At 37.3% G+C, this 18,905-nt stretch overlaps 1 protein-coding gene across 5 annotated transcripts in view; it reads right to left on the reverse strand.

The window, feature by feature from the left end:
• The window catches only part of PRIM2 (DNA primase subunit 2), a 106,804-nt gene that overhangs the window by 23,846 nt on the left and 64,053 nt on the right, over positions 1-18,905 (reverse strand). The gene's annotated exons all lie outside the window — the stretch shown is intronic.

Consider the following 18,905-nt stretch of genomic DNA (forward strand, 5'->3'; position numbering starts at 1 on the left):
CAGCACTCAAGTTCAGTTTGTTAGAGTCTAAAATTAAGAGTGCTTTGCTTGAGGAAAAAACACAATTTTTAGCACATCTCTTTTGTCCCAAAATCAACTCCCAACTCATACCAACTCCTGCAATAAAATTAAAAGTTCTAAAGAAATATAGGAATAAACAAACATTTATCTCGACAGCCAAGTACTTTGCTCTCAGTATATCATTTTAGGTAGGTCCTGTGAAGACTGAATAACACAAGCTCATGCTATTTTACATATGGCCGTAGCTGACGTAAGATCTGTGGTAGAATCAGAATAATTTCACACACGGTTTCCATGAAGCTTTATTAGCTACTGTGAGCCATCAAGGAACATCTGTTCAAATACACACTCCTAGAGGAACTGAAGTACAAGTTAGAGACTTCTCATTAGCAATTTTTTTTTTTTTACAGGATTTTGCCCAAAGTATCACAAAATAGTTCTTAAAAAATAAATAGGATGAAATAATGAAGCTCTGTGTGCAGAATTCACTTCTGCCTCTCAAAAAAGCCTCCTTCTGCCTCCTCAAAAAAGCTACAATACATAAAAGAACAACTGTGCTCTTTAATGCTCCAGCATTAACTTTACATTTAATTCAGACAGAGAATTTCACAAAAACAATTCCTGTAACAACTTGTTTTCTTGTCAAAAACAACTTAAAAACCATTTTAACTCCAATATTTTACCAACATAGGTCAATACAGACAAAAATTATTCAAGCACATAGCTGGTTAACTCTGTTTATTTAAGAGCAATTCCCTGCTTAGTCTGTGGATTTCCAGTGGTAATTCAGAATATTCAGACATCTGTGAAATTCTCTTGACCTGCTAAAACTCATAAAAATATAAAAGAGGAGGTATGCTTTTCTTAATATAATATTTGAATGGTTTTGACAAAATCTAACTATATATGATGGAAAACCTATAACGTAATACAAAAATATATAATAAATATGTTGAAACATATACAGAAGCTTTGAGGATAAAAACCTAAGTTGCACTTGATTTTGGGTGGGTAAAAAAAGAAACTTCTTTACCTAGACATTGCTGTAGTCGAGTCAGTGCAACAATATACAGCACTCACTCCAAATCAGGCTTAAGGCATCCAAACCACTGAGCAAACAGTGACTAATTAATCCTCACTATACATTTGACAAAGTGACTTTATTTTAAAAGAGCACCAAAAACCACAGATATATCAAATCCATAATGTTGTGTTTTCCAGCACAGCCAAGGCAGGCTGCAGCACGTAGGGATATCCTGTCGAGTCAACCCTTCTATCCAGGGGAGAAAAGAAACGTTTGGTTGAACAAGCACTATTTTTGCTTACGGTGAAGCGCTGGGTTTACCAACAGTAATTATTTAGGCAGAAGAGGAAGGCTGCAGGAGGATGTGCTGTAGGCATGTGCATGCCCTCAGGAAGGGCAGGTGCAGGAGGACTCCCTCACCTTAGCAGCGCAAGCAGCAGCTGCTGGCTGAGTGCTGCTGCTCCTGCAGGAGCTGCAAAAGCAAAATACAGCCTTTGCAGCTGGCAGCTTCAGGAAAGCCTAATACAGCAAAAGACAGCATTATGATGGTGAAAATGTGATGTTAGCACTTACATATGTGCATATACACTTAGATATAAAGACACACATGCTAGTACATATGTATCAAGGCACGAAACTTCATTGGGAGCTGGGACTTGGTATACTTACTCTTTCAAAACTCCTGAAAAGCAGCAAATATCAGACACAAAGATGTGCACGTTTTAATTCCCAACCTCTGAGAGAATCTGTTAAGCTAAATGTCAAGTTTGTGATCACACAGCCACATATATTCTTCCATCCAGAAACTCTGGAACCTTTCCGCTTTCTTGGAAAGGATTGGATGAATGCATGTTTCATTTGCTTAACACAGGGTATTTGAGTAAGCAAAGCAGATAGGTTTTTGTAAGGCAAAAGCAAATCTTGCCTGCTTCCGGATGTATTGCTTAGTTTGCCAGAAAATTAACAACCCTCTAACAGCGCTGTATACTAAAATCTCGAGCTATACTTTTCACATCACTTGTCTTAATGCCCACAGAAACTACTTTTACTACCTAACTCATTATTTTATGCTGAGAAGAGGCTTTTGCGGTAAATAGAAACAACAACTACATAATAACACAACATGGCCTTGGGACAGGTTGGGGATTTTCTCATTGCTTTCTTGTAACCCTGTTCGGATCTTTTGAGGCCATTTGATATCAGTTCCATTACACCTATATGTGCTTTGGGCCAGGATTACTTTTATTTTTTAGTAATATTATAGTAGAATAGTAATTGGAAAATTAAAATGTATAGAAATACACATAGCATGTGGAGTTTAAGATATCAGAAGACTGAGTCATTTACTTATGCAGGTGAGAATCCTCTCGGTGCTGAACAGAGAGGCATAAAATGCTTTTAAAAAAAGGCAACTTTATAAACCTCATTTTATTTTGCCATTGTAATCGTGCCACTTTTTTAATGGAAACACTAGTGATAAGAAAGAGAGAAAGAAATTGCGCAAAGACATTTTTGCTTGCTTTTTTTTCAGTAGTGGCCATTCTTCTGAAATTAATGCTGTAATGGTAACGGGCAACTGCTAGCAATGCTCAATCTCTTGAATTCATTACGAACTGCTTAAAATAAGTATTGTTCTAAAACTATTTTTTAATTTCAGAGAATGCAAAGTATTTTTGTGGCTACTTGGCAGATGTAAAGCTGTCCAACACCAATATCGTACTTCTTGATCCACCTTTACTACGTAACACTTCTGGAATTAACCACAAGCACCCCAGTGCTCCTGAACAGCCCCTTTCAAAATCCATCCCCCACACTACAGAGCCTTCACGTGCAAACCAGTTGTTTCTCTGAAGGAGAAGGAATCTGTCCCATAGCAATGGCTGGCAAATCTACTTCTTGTCTGTAAGAGAAGACAATTGATAGTGACAAACACTCGCCCAACTGTGCACTTGCTTATGCACATTCATAACTGTCACCTGTCCTCAGAGCCTTTGCAGCAGCACAGGGAAGGAAAGAAATGAGAAGGCAAAGGAATCGTCCCTTCCTATTTATTCCAAATCCCCAAACAGATGTTGTACAATTCTCCCAGTTCCTTCAACAAAACAGGGTGCTTGCAGAATGCACCATGCATGTCAGTGTTTGCTGGGTCATTCTAATTGCTTATAGATAACTCATTTTTAAACTATTTCAGAAATAAACATGCCAAAATTGTAAAGCTACTATTACGGTACAGACCAACTACGCAATCTACCAAAAGGTCATTATGACAGAAAACTATGAAAGGTGAAAACTCAAAGTGATTTGAAAAACCACTTTTTTAGTGACGGCCCTATAAAAACGCTCAAGGTTTTTATTGAAGCCTGAGATGAAGTTGCTCGACAATAATGACGCTGCACAAGTGGGTACATCACCTCCTACTGTGTGACAGCTTCCACCGAGACAAAAGAAACAACAGAGCAGTAACACTGAAGTAACACCGTTATATTATCAAGTAACTACATATACTACACTACCTACTGTTGGGTATTACTTTAGAATGGGGATTCTCTGCAACTTTTTACAGTATGGCCCACAATTCAACTACCTAAACTATTTTTTCCTCTATTTAGTTTACTTAGCCCTGAGCTTTCCAAACTGTGCAAGGCATTTGTAATTTATTTCCAAGTGCTGGGTCGACGGGTCATGGTTTTAGTGGCAGAGGAAGCGATCGAGAAGTATGTCTCATTTAAATAGCAAACTGCTTCACCCTAAAGCCAAGAAGACGAACCAAAGACAACCTTCTATCAGATTTGTCACTTTGGTGCTGGCATGCACAAATCTCTGGATTAACAGCTGCATGCATTTTTTTTATTTATTTATTTTTAATTTCAGAAGAGTGCAAATCAATTGCCTGATGTTTAACTTGTTCCCTAAGATATAAAAATTTCCGGGGACAGCTCTTCTCTCTAGACATAGCTGTAGGATGCATGTGATGTCTGGTCTGAGATAAAGCTGCCCACCTATGTTCTGCAGTGCGTGTTTTTATGCATCAGTATTTGTTGTGATGAGCTGTGGTGTCCAGTGCATGGTGCTGAATGTACTAATGATCATCCCAGGCATCCTAACACAAGTGACGCTGAAACATTCTTAGACTTCTTCCTACAGGAAAGTTAGCTCTTAGCGCTGATGGGCAAGGCTAAACCAGTGGTCCACAAGCCAGAATCCAGGAGGCTGGAGGACATTTCACTGGGAGTATGTGTGTAATACAGCAAGGAACTCACATTCTGCTTTCATGTGGTATATTTACAGAGGCATCAGACTAAGGCAGATGAATTTGCCTTAAAACTGTTAGTTAAGGCATCCATGCTGTATTAGATTTCCTTCACTAGAAGATGTGTATGTTTTAAGTTAAGGTATAAGTAAGGTGTATGTAAGAGGATAAAAACCTGAGATAGATAGATAGATAGATAGATAGATAGATAGATAGATAGATGCACACAAACTACAAGTTTGCAACTGGTAAAGCCTAATATCAGATTCCTATGTTCTAGGTAAGAATTTATGGAAATGTTATTTTCATTAGGTTTGATCACATAAACATGAGATACCAGGGTGTGGAATGGCAATGTCCATCATACAGACCATATGGCAGGTACACGCTTTCCTTTGAAGAAAAGCTTTGTTAAAACAAAGCAGAGAAGCATGGCTCGTGTGTGCCTTAGTTATCAATTAGATACAACTGAAGACAACTTCAAAAGAACAGAACAATTACATACAACACTTGCAAAGCATTTCAGCCACTGCAGAGTAAGTATCATGTCATAACCGCGAGTTACTTGGCTTATGTCACTTGTCATATTTGCATTAAGAATATCCAGAAATAGCACAAAGTCCTCCATAAATGTTGTCATTTGCAAACTAGGTTACCAATTCAGGTATTCAGCATGCATATTAACACGGGAAATAATTTGCTGACAGGTGTTCCAAGCACTGCATGCTCATGTTCACACTTCAGCAAAACTTTCATGTTTCAGTTTAACTACTTCTATATACTCATGTGAGTCTTTATGAGTTTATTCCTTAAAGTCCTGGATATTTATTTATTTAAAAAATCTCACAACTAAGCAAAACGACCGCAGCAATTTTGTCTGGCTTCTTGGCTGACCACCAGATTAGTTCCAGCTCTGCAAAATTCGAAGTAGTAATGCTGTTAAACCATTTTGTTAAGCAGCCGTTGGGTAACTTCTTGTCTAAAATTGTTGAGCCCGTATGGATAACAGCTTCAAATTCATAAATTTATCGCACAAACTTGTGTATCTTGTGAAATAATTGATTTACTTTTCATCCATTCCCTAGGCAGTCACTCAAATCATTACTGTTGACGCTGCTTAGCTGGCACATCTTTGTCCTTTTTTTTTTTTTTTTTTTTTCTTTAAGCTCATTCTTAAAATAACCTCAATTTGAGGTTATCTTTTCCCAGGCATGGCTTTCATTTAGGAACATAAATAGGTATTTCGCCATCTGCCAACTACAGAAAGGTTCCATTTATGCTAAATTCTCAACCTGTAGCACAATTTCTATGCTTTAAGGTACAGATCAGAAACCTCAGCTAAAATTGAGCTGGAAATTTTGAATATGCTGTGAGGCAGTCATTACAGATTGATTCACATCAAGTACGAGACCCCTCTTCCCCTCCCATTTCAGGTTTTCCATATCTGATGAGGCAAGAAATGCTCTGCCCTGGAGGTGCCTTCATCTGCTAGAAGGAAATCAAGAAGTTTACGATCAATTAAATTCCTTGTGTAGTGCCTACGAGTGTAAGCTGCACGACTCATGAACTAGTTTTTGGGCTACCCCAGGCTACTCAGGCAAAAATACATCCATGCAGTCTTTTTAGCAGTAATCTAAGTTTGCTTTAACAACTTAGCTAAACATATGCTACTGAACATAGAGGTGTAAGCTCTTTGCTAATGTAAATTAAACAACCACATTAAGAAATAATGTATTTTGTGAATTAAAATTAAGAAAACAGAAAAATCAAAATAAGAAAAAAAAAAATCAAATTATAAAATGGTAATTTTATAATTACCATTTGGTAAGTACTAAGTTTTGGTAGTAGTAGTAGTAAGTTTACCACTACCACTTGGTAGTGGTAAGTTTTGTTGCTTTGTTTTTAAGTAGAAAACATTAAATAAATCTTATTTTAAACATGAATGAATCTGCTGTATTAAAATGGCAGTATCTGACAGCACCACCACAGATAACATGCTTTTCTTAAGCATCTATAAAAAATGCATCAGTACAATGTATAGTACCAATACATTCAAACAAATGAACACTCAATAAACCTCATTATTATTATTTTTTAAATCAGCAGATTTCTGTAGGCCGTTCCCTGTGTTTTAAAAGGGACTCTCAAGTCCTTTTAATATTAGAGGACAATCTTGAATCAGTTACCAAATATTTACTCCACAAAAGGCTTATTTAAGAAAGCTTAAAATGGGATGAAAAATAATCCCTTCTTTTTATGAAAGGATTTTATCTTTCTGTCAGACAGAATTTACCACAGCATTTTGTGTGTACACTTATGTTTTATGTGGCTATATATTAACCATGTTTCAAAACACAAAGGTTTTCCAACCTACAAAGAGCAATGACAGGTCTCTCTTTCCTAGGTCCTGTACAAGCTGCAGGGCTGAGCTGTCTGAAAGGATGTGAGAAACCACTGGTCACGACGTGAGAAATATATGAACATAATTACGTGTTTATAAACATATAGATAAATATAAATACTTCCTGAATATCAGAAAAAAAATGAGAAGGTAACAAATCTTAAAGTGACATCACTGGTAGTTAAAGCAGAGCTATATAATAGCCAAACTTCACAGTTGACTGAAGTATTGGGGACCTTCTGGGGAGCAGAATGTCTCAAAGCCAGCAGCACCCACATAGCCACATCCATCGTACCACGTGAGGCTGAGATCATCTCTGTAGTTCCACCAGAAATTTCACATTTTGGTAGCTAAATGGAGGCCAGAGTAAGTAGGGATGCTTTGTTTGTGAGGGTGAAGGTGGTAAAAGGGAGCAGCTGAAAAAGAAAATTTTTGTGTTTCATCTTTTATACAAAAATAAGCTTCTAAATCAAGGGAATCCATTCAATTAAAGAAAAAGAAAAAACACTTTTCCAGTACTCCATGATTTCCAAGCACAGCAATGCCATTCACTGATTTTTCTGATGTTCTTTCAATCAGTGTTTCTTGCATTTTGATGTTCAGGGATGTCAGCTGACGGAATTTCTAAGTGTTTCTTTCAGCAGAAGGTAAGCAGTAAACCAAGAGCATTGTTAATTTTATCAGAAGTGGTCATCAGAGAATAATCTTCCCCAAAACACTCCATGGCAGAGAACAGAGAAAGCATTATCACTGGAAGAGATGTAAGCCTTGAGAGACTGCAAAGCGGGCAGAAGTGTGGCATGTAAAAAGGACGAAGCAAGTTAAAGCGAAGTAGAATAGTAGCTGACTTGGTGTGCATCTATAGGAATAAGATCCAGCTCCAGACATCTAAATCCAGACATCTCCCACTGCTGTCGATGGAGATCGATGCAATCAGGAGCCTGGGGAGCAATTCGATTCGCCCTACCCTAGGCACCCAGAGGCTCATTAAATGAATCATCTCCAGACACCACTGACCGTATTGGCTAGATCCCTATTGATCATAATGGCAGCTTAGGATCCTAGTGTAAAGAATACCTATACCAAGGAAAAAATAAATTCAGCAAGTTTCTATCACAACTAGGAGAAATCCATACTTACACGTATACCGCTGTAGCACGTATTACAGGTTTTAGAAGACGATGGATGAAGACAGGCCAGGGCCCCTCGCAAAGTCTAAAAACTAAATTCCTACTGCTCATCCAAGCTCTACCAGTACTCTATAATCAACAGGGGCTTTTTATTTTTATTATTATTTATGTTTTACTTAAGCATAGTAAACACATAAAGCATTTAGTCTCATATAGCTCATGATTTCTTATAACATATACTGTGACCTCGATGAGCACATACAATAAAAACTTGAACATTTAGGGAAGAAATGGTGAAGAGAACAGATTTTTATTTTTTTTTTTGTAGATCTGTCAGCACAGAGTCACACTGTCATTCTGTGAGGAATCCTGAAAGGTGTCCAAATGGATTCTCTTTCTGAACAGGTTATAAGACAGGCCAGAAGTAAAATGCAGGACTGGGACAGCAGGTTCAGACTGCACTCTGACAGAGGGAATATTCCCAGTAGCCTGTCAGAACATTTTAAAGCTGGGGATGAGAAGGCGTTCGGCAGAGCAGACTGCACTATGCCAGCATGGCAGCCAAGCAGACTTCAGGAGAGATTCAGAGGAGAGCCACTACTCTCAGCTCCAGCCAGCACCCAAGATACCTGGAGTCTCCTTCTGCTTCACAGAGAATAGTCCAACATGGATACTAAACAAAAAGTTAGCATTTAACTCAAAATGTGTGGCAAGCTCCTTTGTTCTAATAATAATTTCAGGAAGGAGAAAGAGCCTACCAGAAAGCAAAGTCTCCCAAGCAGCCAGACCACAAACTGGAACTTTACGAGGTTATGACGACTCCCAGAGTTTGAGGATAACAAAAAACAACTCACAAATGAGAGAAGCTGAGGAAAAGCTGGCTCAGCCACTCCAGTCAATCAAAATTGACAGGATAAGATATTACTGAACTACTTCATTAAATTATTACCGGATTTCCTTGCAAGCATCCTTGCGGTACAGGAAATATCTTTTATATATCTACGCTCTTTATGTCTTATGTTTTAGGAATCCTTTACATATGTATACTCAGATTGGAAAGATATCAGAAGACAACTTCCGAACTGGCTGACAAAGACACACAAGAAGCAATGCAAAATTAAAGTGTGCTCTCTTCATTGATCATGAGATTGAGTGGTACGTTGCTGCTACCATCGAGTAAAAACAAGCCTGCCAGCAAAGCAGTGCTCATTCATTAGAAATCTATGAGTGACCCAATCAAGTGATATGCAAGAAAACCTAGGAGACTGAATTTTACTGTAAGCCTCAGATCTGCCAAAGAGGCAGCAGCAAGGGGATCCAGTGCCTTGGGATGGAGAATATCCTTTCTGTCAACCCAAGTAACAAAGTTATCAAAATGTGCTACAGCTGTGGCAAAAAAATAAATAAAAAAACACAACCCACATCTTTGCAGTTACTGTTATACCTCTTAGACAAGGATGATAGCGTCAGAACAGAAGGGCATCATATGCTCAAACACATAACATCCCAAGACACCAGCAAATCCCTAGTATAAGCACACATTACAAAAATGGGGGAAAAAATCAAATAGTTCTTAAAACTATGAGGAAGCTAACTAACGATTGTGTTTCCTCAGATAGATATGTAAGCCTTATGTCTACCCTTGCAACATGTAGGCTTACCTTTTTTTTTTTTTATAGAGATATAAAAGACTGAGAAAAACAAGGGGCTTAGAGATTCGTTATTTGCCAGCCCTTTTGAGCAGAGTAAAGCAGCCATCAGAGCCCTCCGAACAGCACGGTTTGGCTCAACAATGCGGGCATTCTCCCTGTGAAAACAGGTTCCTTTATTAGCAGGACACCAAAAGACAAAAATCACATATAAGATGGTGATCAAAGGAGACTGAAGTGTTCAAAACCACCGATGTTAGTCCTTATTGTCATAAGCAGCACAACTGCTTACATATACAAACCTCTCTCTCTTCTATCTGATGTGCAGAGCATTGGAACCAAGAGCTGAACTCTCGACTTTGTGGGACAATTTGCTGCATTGACTGACAGAAGAAAGCTTGTTTTAAACCACTCACGACTATTTTTCCATCCTTTTATTTTGTTAATTCATCATTCATTAAAAAGATGACTTGACTACAGAGAAAAATGCAAACAGGAAGGTAAAGAAACTCTACTGACAGACTGCTCTGAAGTGTTTCAGAAGCAACATACATCTGATTCCTTAGTGCCTGCTTCAAGGTCCTACAAACAGGAGAATACAATTTCTGGGAAATAACTAAAGTACAGGAAAGACAGCCTAATTACTGTAATACAGCTTAAAAAAACAGCCTTTCTTTTTAAACAAAACTATTTCCTCACTGTTATTGGCCCAGTTCTCAAGCCTCAAGACTAACTCCAATAAAATCCATCAGAAAAAAAATAGGAATTTAAATCCAAATTTACACCAAATCCAAAGGAATATGGACTATAGAAAGACCACTAGCTTCTGTTCCCCTATGTACAGGGGGGTAAAAAGTACATATATTCGAGAGAAACACTGTGTTTTCCCTGAAGGGACACAACAGGAAAAGCAAGAGCATAACACATTATGCAGAATTTTGCTTTTCAGCTAAACAGCACTGTACATTACAATATCAAATCAGTGTCTTACTTTCAAGAAGTAGTAACCTCTCTCATCTTGAAATATCCTGATCCTAGTAATTTACCTTTCTCAGACTGATATAGAAAATTTCTGAAACATAAATAGTGCACAGCACAAGTCACATTTAAAGGAACTGTCTTGTCTTTATTCATGAGCTTCATTACATTTCAGAAGACACAAGGCACAATTGTTAAATCAATCCTGAAAGTAAAAAATACCTTACATCTAAGCTTATGTGGTATATCAGCAGATTGCACATCGGATACGTACAACATGCTGCTTTTCTAGATGACTGAATAGGAAACACAGCCACGATTTGCTGGTTGAATACAGACGTATGGAATATGACAGTTATGTGATGTTACAGCAATGACGTGGACATTATCAGACGAGACAGTACACAGGACTCTGGCTTTTGTTTTGGAAGTCAATATATACAATTACAGCAAAACTGAACATCTAATAAAATGATTTTAAATTAGTTTCAAGCAATTATATCAAGATTAATAAAGTACTCTACCAAACCAGTATTTTTCTGTTCAAAAAAACACAGGAACACAACTGGAAGAGATAAGAAGATACAGGTGAATAGATTTGCATCTCAAAAGACATGAACGTCTGTCTCAGAAATTGGGGTAAACAGCCAGAAAGGCTCAATGCATTACGGAAACATGCAGCAGGTATTTTTCAGCAGATTGCTCTAAAGATAAAGCTGTACTGTTAGGAAGGTATTCAAGACAGCCTGCCAAAGAACTTACTTAGTGATACTCAGATATTTCACAATCACTGAACTTATGGCAACCAGACAGACAGATCTATCACTTTCCTTGAAATGTCACCAACGTACTAACTTGCTGCTGCTGTAATGGCTAATCAGATGGAATCCTTTTCTAACAAGTACACAGTCTTTCTACAGTGATAATAAAGCACAAGTCTGAGAAGCGGTTTGAGGCTACAAAATCTCAGAAAATTAAAAGTCTGGTTTTAACATCCATTTCTATTCACACAATTCGGAAAAGATAACATAGTAGGGACAGAAATGCCCCAAAACGTTTATTCCCTGGAAATGTGTCAAAAAGACTGGATTCTGTTCTAAATTAGTTTTACTACAGGAAAGATTTTTGTTGCTTTCATTCTTGTCAGTGCAAGAACTGTATCACTAACCTGTTCACATGCTAGATTAGCAAATAATCTAGCAAATAATTTCAGTGCCTAATAGGTAATAAAGAAAACCAACCCTATCCCTCTTTACAGTAGAAAGACCAATTAAAAAAAACACTATACCAGTAGAATAATTAGTATCCTGAAATTACATTCTTCTCTGCCCCTAGGACATGCTACAGGCTGAAAGACAATCTGAAGTTTTCCCTTACAATGCAAGTTAAATGATGAAAACTGAAAAGCAGAAGTAAGGCAGATACGTTTTTAACAGGTTAAAAAAAAAAAATACTTTAAATTGAGCAACCACAGGAAAATGTCACCATACCTTTGGCCTCACAAGAAAGACTGAAAAATGTTAGTTTTAAAAGAATTAAATTAAGATATCTGGTAGCAACTCCAAAAAGTATTTTGTTTTCTAGTATATCCTCATCAGTCATGATCTTTTTGAATACCATCCGTGAAACAAAAATATGCTGAAAAATAATGTATTTTTGTACCAGCTCCACTTCACTTGAGAGTATTGCCTAAAAATTTTTAATGTATTACACAAATTTACTTATTTTTAAGTTGTTGGTTTTTTAAACAAAGTCTCTGTAAAAAAAATACTGCCATAAAAAAAGACATGTTAAATATAAAATGACAAATAATGAATCAGATTCTTGTCAATATTCAGTTAGCTTAGACAACCTTAGGGTACACCAATATGCTGATGGGTAATTTAAGGCCTGAGTAAAGCAAGTTTCAGAGGAAAACACACAGAAGCATGATTGAGTTTAATATGCTTCTACGTTTGCTACAGGGCATAATTAAAACTACATCTCTCTCTCAAATCTACATAATTATGTCCCAAAGACACCTTCCCTTTAGTATCCGTAACTTTATTGTTAAACCAGGAAAGTCCTTAGGTTTAAAAGGTCACACAATAATGTTTAAAATACACCCTTAAAAGGGTTCAAAAGAACCAAAGAAGTCAGCTTTTTGTTTGGATCTATTCCTTTTAGTGCTCACAAGTCCAAACACACGGTAGGCAAAACAAAAGTTTACTGCACCTTGAAAAAAAAACGACCCCAAGTGAGGCTGCAGGTTATTCCCCATCAAAAGTACAGGGAATTGACACAACAGCTACCACTGGGAAAAAGGAAATTGAAGGTGGCTAATTTTGGAAACACCAGTAACTCCTTTAGCTGATATGAAAATGAGCCATTAATTCACTAGGGGGACTGTCCCATTACCAGTGTATATCCCAACAGCAAATTTAATAACATCAAGGCTAACTAGTTCAATTTAATAGTACACCACCATGCACCACTTACCATGTATTGCCATTCTTACTGGAATTTTAAAAAACTTCTGAATGTAATCGAATCATGTACCATTCATATATATCGATATATGTATATAAAAGTCATTATATAGAGATATATTCATATATATAGTGTTAGTTGTAGGTTAACAGTACCACTTCAGTGATGAGCACATACGTTATATACTGGCAGAAACGGTGAAAGATTGATTACTTTCATCTTGCTTTGCTGAAATAAGCGGTGGGACTTTCCTACCATGTATCACAAAAGCTATACAGGGCTTAGACACCTCATTTTATATTCATGTCTCATTTCTCATCAACTGACTTCTTATATGTCAGCCAGAGCTCTGATGTACTTCGTTTAGTTGCTCAATTTGGAAAAAAAAAAAAAAAAAGTAAAAGACTAAGAGAGAGACAGCCACAGAACCCATCTGTATTACTAGTTTAATAAAAAGGTCAGAGCAGCAATACCTACAAGCTTGCATATATTTGTGCAAGGGTTGTGAATAATGTAGATGTTACTCTTAAATTCCTTTGCAGCAAAGTCAGTATTTCTTATATGTCAGAAAAACAGACACTGTTTTTTAATGGCTTTGCATTATCTGAATTATGACTCATGCATTCAGTAAGCATGCAGTAATGTCCATAAATGCAACGAGGCACGTTCTTTAAAGAACAGCAATTCTCTACTTGTTAACTCCTAAAGTTTTAATAAAAATTGCCATCCGAAGCAAACAACCTGAAACTATTTTGATTCGATCTCACAATGTTTAATTAAATGGGAAGCAAAGAGCTACCTCTGGCCCTACCTAGACGAGCTGGTATTCTGGAGTCTTTGCAGAACAACGCTGTCCACAACACTGAAGAGAAATAAATAACAAAGACAACACTGACAGTAACTTCCTTCCAGCCACAGGCCAGTGATTTATGTTTATAGCCACTGCTAATACGCTTTCCAACATCTGATACAGTCAGTAAGGAATCTTTTCCTTCCTATGACTTAGCAGGATCTGCAAGAAGTCATTCACATTTGACCACGCTTCTGAGAAATAATCAAAAGCAAGCACCAGGAGCATGCCTCCTTGATCCTCCTACTTCCAGAGCCCACAACAGATCTTTTTCTGACTACTTTCTTCAACAGGTATACAAAACAAAATGAAGAAATCAAACCATGCAGACTGGTCTGTCAGAAATGCACAAACAGCACTCATCTGAGTGTTTCAAACACTGCTCCAGTGTTTGAAGGGAGCAGAATGCCAGACAGCATAAATGAAGGCTCACAGGACAGGAAGGGCAAAAATCCCCTCTGATAAAACACAACTTTATCTAAAAATTATATACAACAGCAGGAATCCCGCACAGATTTAACATATTAATTTTGATATGCTTATCGCCAAAAATAACCACATAGTAATGGCAATTGAAACACTTCCATTCAGCTGAAGGAGGGTATTATGATTCTTTGGACTAAACTTCATGGCCACACAACAGAGGTTTTGCAAGAAATTCTTAGTTTGACTTGAGGATTTTCAATTATTTGTGTGGAACTGCTCAGTGCTTCTTATTAGAAAGTAACCAGAGACAAAGGGAAGAAAACAAAATCCTCTTCCAACTACAGCCAACAGGGATGTTGTATTAATTCACCTTGATTCAGATGCAACAACAGCAATCCCTGCATTTGTGGTTTCAAGTCATGCTTTTCATTCTCATGTCTAGCTGTATAAATTCTGACTATAAGACAAACTCACAGACAATACCTCTCCTGTTTATTGTTTATTATAAAACCAACTCCAGACTCTCTTCTTCAGCTGAGATCACACCAGCTAATCGATCCCAGCAGCTGTATCTCTTTTCACCTGAGTATCACCTTCAATGCTAGCACGGTCCCATTCGAACAATGCACCTGTTAACCTCCAGGCTTCAACTAATATGCAGAAAAGATTAAGTGAGCTATATGAAAGGAGATCTCGATTGATTCACTGCCGTGAAGCTGTTTTCCAGAAAATAACAATCCCTGAGCATTCAGACTACGGACATCTCTCTCTTGGTGTTTAGTACATCAGAAGCTGAACAGCCTTTGCAGCATTAAACAGGAATCTTGGTCTGTTTGTTCACTCCAGTTTTGCAAAAGTTCTCTGATCTCGTAGATCTGGCTGTTCAGAAGAATGCCACAAAGAGATATACTAAAGAAAAGGGGAAAAAAAAAAAAAAAGAAAAAAAAAAAGACAAATATGCAAAAGAACTCAGAAATAGAGAAATCTGAAGGTGCTTTTCTTCATCCTGTGAGGTTGAAATTTAAATTGAATGTTTATTTATTTATTTATTAAACTTTAAGCCTAAATGCACAAGATGCAGTTGGAGCATCTGCTTTCTCAACCCCCCCAACAGTTGTATGCTACTGTAGGATGTTTTGTCTTCTTTTTTCTTTAAACTTGATTTGAAAGAAAAGACAGTGCGAATTCAACACTAAGTTTGGGAATCAAAATGAGACATTTAACTGAAAATACATTTTCATGTTTCTTCTGGCAATTAAATCACTTAGCCTAGTATTAAAGCAGCTTCAAGAGCTAACTTTGTAGAACACAAAAAGCATCTGAAAGCATATAGGAGTGTTTTGACTTTCTTTATGCTCAGTTATACCATGTAAGCATAGCTGTTCATATAATAGTGCTATGACTACAATGTCATTTTTGCCAATACAGAATAAAAGTGATTCACCCAAAATCTTTAAAGCTCGTATGCTCTGTCTCACTACAGCTAGAATATTAAATGATCATTTCTAAATAACGAGAGAGGAATACAGATAGTAAGTGGTTATAATGAAGATAATTTCTGCAGTCACTAGTAGAAATTTGTGGGAGTTTAACCCAAAAATATAGTTCAATAACGAGCTTGACCATCTACTCCTCCAATAGCCAATGCAGGCAAGAGCACCACACTTAGCTATATCATCAATACTTTGTTACCACAATAAACTCGTGCATTTTCCACAGATTTCACAGGGGTAACACTTTACAGGTAATATATGCAACACTTATTACATTTTTGGTATCCAAAAAGACAGCAAACATTCTCTTCAAGTTCCGTGGTAGCCTTCACACACCTCCGGGGAACGCAAGCTTAGCCATCTATTTGCATCAGTACTACTGATGTACAAGGAAAGAGAAAAGCTCAAATTTTAATCTGTATAGAGGAATTTCAATCTGATTTTTGTTTTTCTCTTAGATGCCCAATATTGTGGCTTGCTGTTAAACATATCACTGGGCTCTGGCAGATTTGTAAAGTTTAAATAACTCAAGAATAAAAGCAAATGATATCCAATTAGAGAATTATAATTGAACATGACAGAACAGAGATCCTTTTCAGATTTGTGAATCAAAACATGTTCCCAAAATAGTAGGCTCCATTACCCAGTATAAAAGGGACAAGTAAAAAAAAAAAAAAAAAAAAAAAAGGAATCTAGCTGCAAATCAACCCTCAAATCTCAAGCAAATGAGAAAGTAAAATACCAAAATCAAATGCAATCAACTTACTGATAAAGAATATATTCCAGGGGATTTAAGAAGGCAGAGGTTGTTTTAAAGACCCACCACGTCATTCTGTGCATTACAAATTCCACTGTGAAGAGTTGTGCATGCTTAAAAAGCACTGCTCAGCACATTATCAGATGCCTACTTCTATTTTCATGCAAAAATATGGTTTTGTTTTTATATTAAAAATGTACAGACCTACAAAGCATCCTAGCATACACACCTTAGATCTGAATGTTTTATTTGCTTATTCCTTATGCTCTTGTCTCCCTCTAGTGGCTGGCCCTCGCAAAATTTACTTCTCCCTTTGATCAGGTGTATGTGTGCAGAATCACAGGGTACTTCAGCCTGGAAGGGATCTCAGAAGATCTCTAGTCCAAGCTCCTGCTCACAGCAAGGTAGCCAAGGGATCAGACCAGGCTGCTCAAGTCTTTGTCCAGTTGGGTCTTCAAAACTTCCAAGCATAGGGACTGCATGCCACAAACAGTCCTCATTTTGACTGCAACCTCTGACAATAGGAGTATATGAAAGGTATTTAACAGGCTTTTTAAAGAGGCAAGAGGAGTGAATTTAAAGGGGATCAGATATCATAATCCACCCTGAGGAACCCCTTCATGGCATTTCTGGTTGGCTCTGGTGGTAACATTCCCCACCAGCTGCCTGCTGTCAAGGTAAAGCCCTCATTCTGGAATCCAGATCCAAGGACCTCCTAAGATCACCTGGAAAAAAAACCTGGAAGAGCCAGGAAAATCAGATGACTGGAACCAAATGGTATAACCATTCAGTCAGAAGTAACACAGCTACCACCATTTGACAGCTGATCTGATCATCTGAACAATAATAATTTACCATTTAGGCACTCTTAGCCTAGCAATTTGCAGAATAATTTTAATTACAGTGCCTAAAGCAAAAGCATATTTTATTTTGTGCTCTGCATTTGTCTCCATTGTGACCATGCTAGTACTCCACCACTTTTCCCCACACAGCGGATCACTACCTGTTTCAGCTCATTCCTTGTAGTCTCTACAAGAAGTACAGCAATGTGGTTTCTACAAGCTGTGAGAAAGGAAACTCGGGATTGAAAAACAGCGTGTTACTGCCTCTTCAAGATTCATGTGAACATACAATTTTGAAATCATAACCATTTGCAGAGAATCGAACATTCCCCTCTTTGCAATCCACCACCCAGTTATGAATAATTGACCTTAATCTCTAGCAGGATACCATTCATATGTCTTCAAAATGCTCCAGTAGGACAAAACAGTATAATTACCTCTATTCAACAGGAAAGGAAATATACCATGATTCAGGAAATAAAAATGTCAAAAGAAGAGAATACTGATTAGAATGGCATTCATCTTCATTTTTTCTAGGACATTAAACATTATATAACATTTTACTACGAAAATTTCAGACCACTGACTTCAGTTATGGATGTGAAAAGTCAGCTTTTTCTTTCCACCCCAGTCTGAAGTTGGTACCTAGAACATGAGCAGAATTATAAAATAGCAACCTGCTTGTGAAAAATTGAGTAATTATAACCCCTTGCTTCATTCATAACATGCTTTCAAACTTCCACAGGTAAACACAGGGCCATAAAACTTGACTGAAAACAGGACACAAGATGCATGCACGTCTTCATACATGTGCATGTGTCTGGTGTCAAAGCACATGCAGGTGGAATCAGACATTCCACAGTTCACACAGTATTTAAGTCAGAATAAATGTAGGTATTTCCACTGTTTTTGCTTCTGATGCTGATGCCTTGATTTTATCAATTTCCTTTAAACACAGTAAACTACAAATGAGAAGTCTGCATTTTCCTGAATTCAGCAAGTAGTTAATTGGCATTCAACTGAAAAATTAGTTATTACCTATCTTGAAATCTTTTCTTGAACCCTTTGTACAGGATTACATCCTGGATTTCTTCTCTTTTAATAATACACCTATTTCCTCTTAAATCATGTCCCAATAAGGGAGACAGATTTATGGAGATTTAAGTCCTTATTAAAATCCTGTCTTCACATCCCCTCCCCTTTCTGAAAAGTTCTGCAGACCAGTTGACCTATCTTCCGGGACTTGAAAGAAAAGATGAAAACCAGAATTCATTATAGCCAGCACTCCTGGTTTGCCCCGTACATTTTTTAAAGAGACAAGTTCCAAGAACTTAAGCTAACAAAAAATAATCTGACAAACACTCCCAAATACGTCATAGTATTCTGGAAAGCTACGATCTCACAACATTAAATGCAAAGTAACATAGTCCAAACAAGACTGACATAAGGTGTAAAACACCTGCTCTAAAATCACACTCTCAAATCCTGAATGCCACATGCCACAGGCCAAGCATACAGGTAAGTCAGGACACCTGCTTGCTTTTACCTGTGTAAACTCTAGACTGAGTACAACAAGGAGCAGGTCACAAACCTCCAAAAATTACCATTTTTTTAT

Source organism: Aythya ferina (assembly GCF_964211825.1).
Source record: "Aythya ferina genome assembly, chromosome: 3".
Lineage (NCBI taxonomy): Eukaryota > Metazoa > Chordata > Aves > Anseriformes > Anatidae > Aythya > Aythya ferina.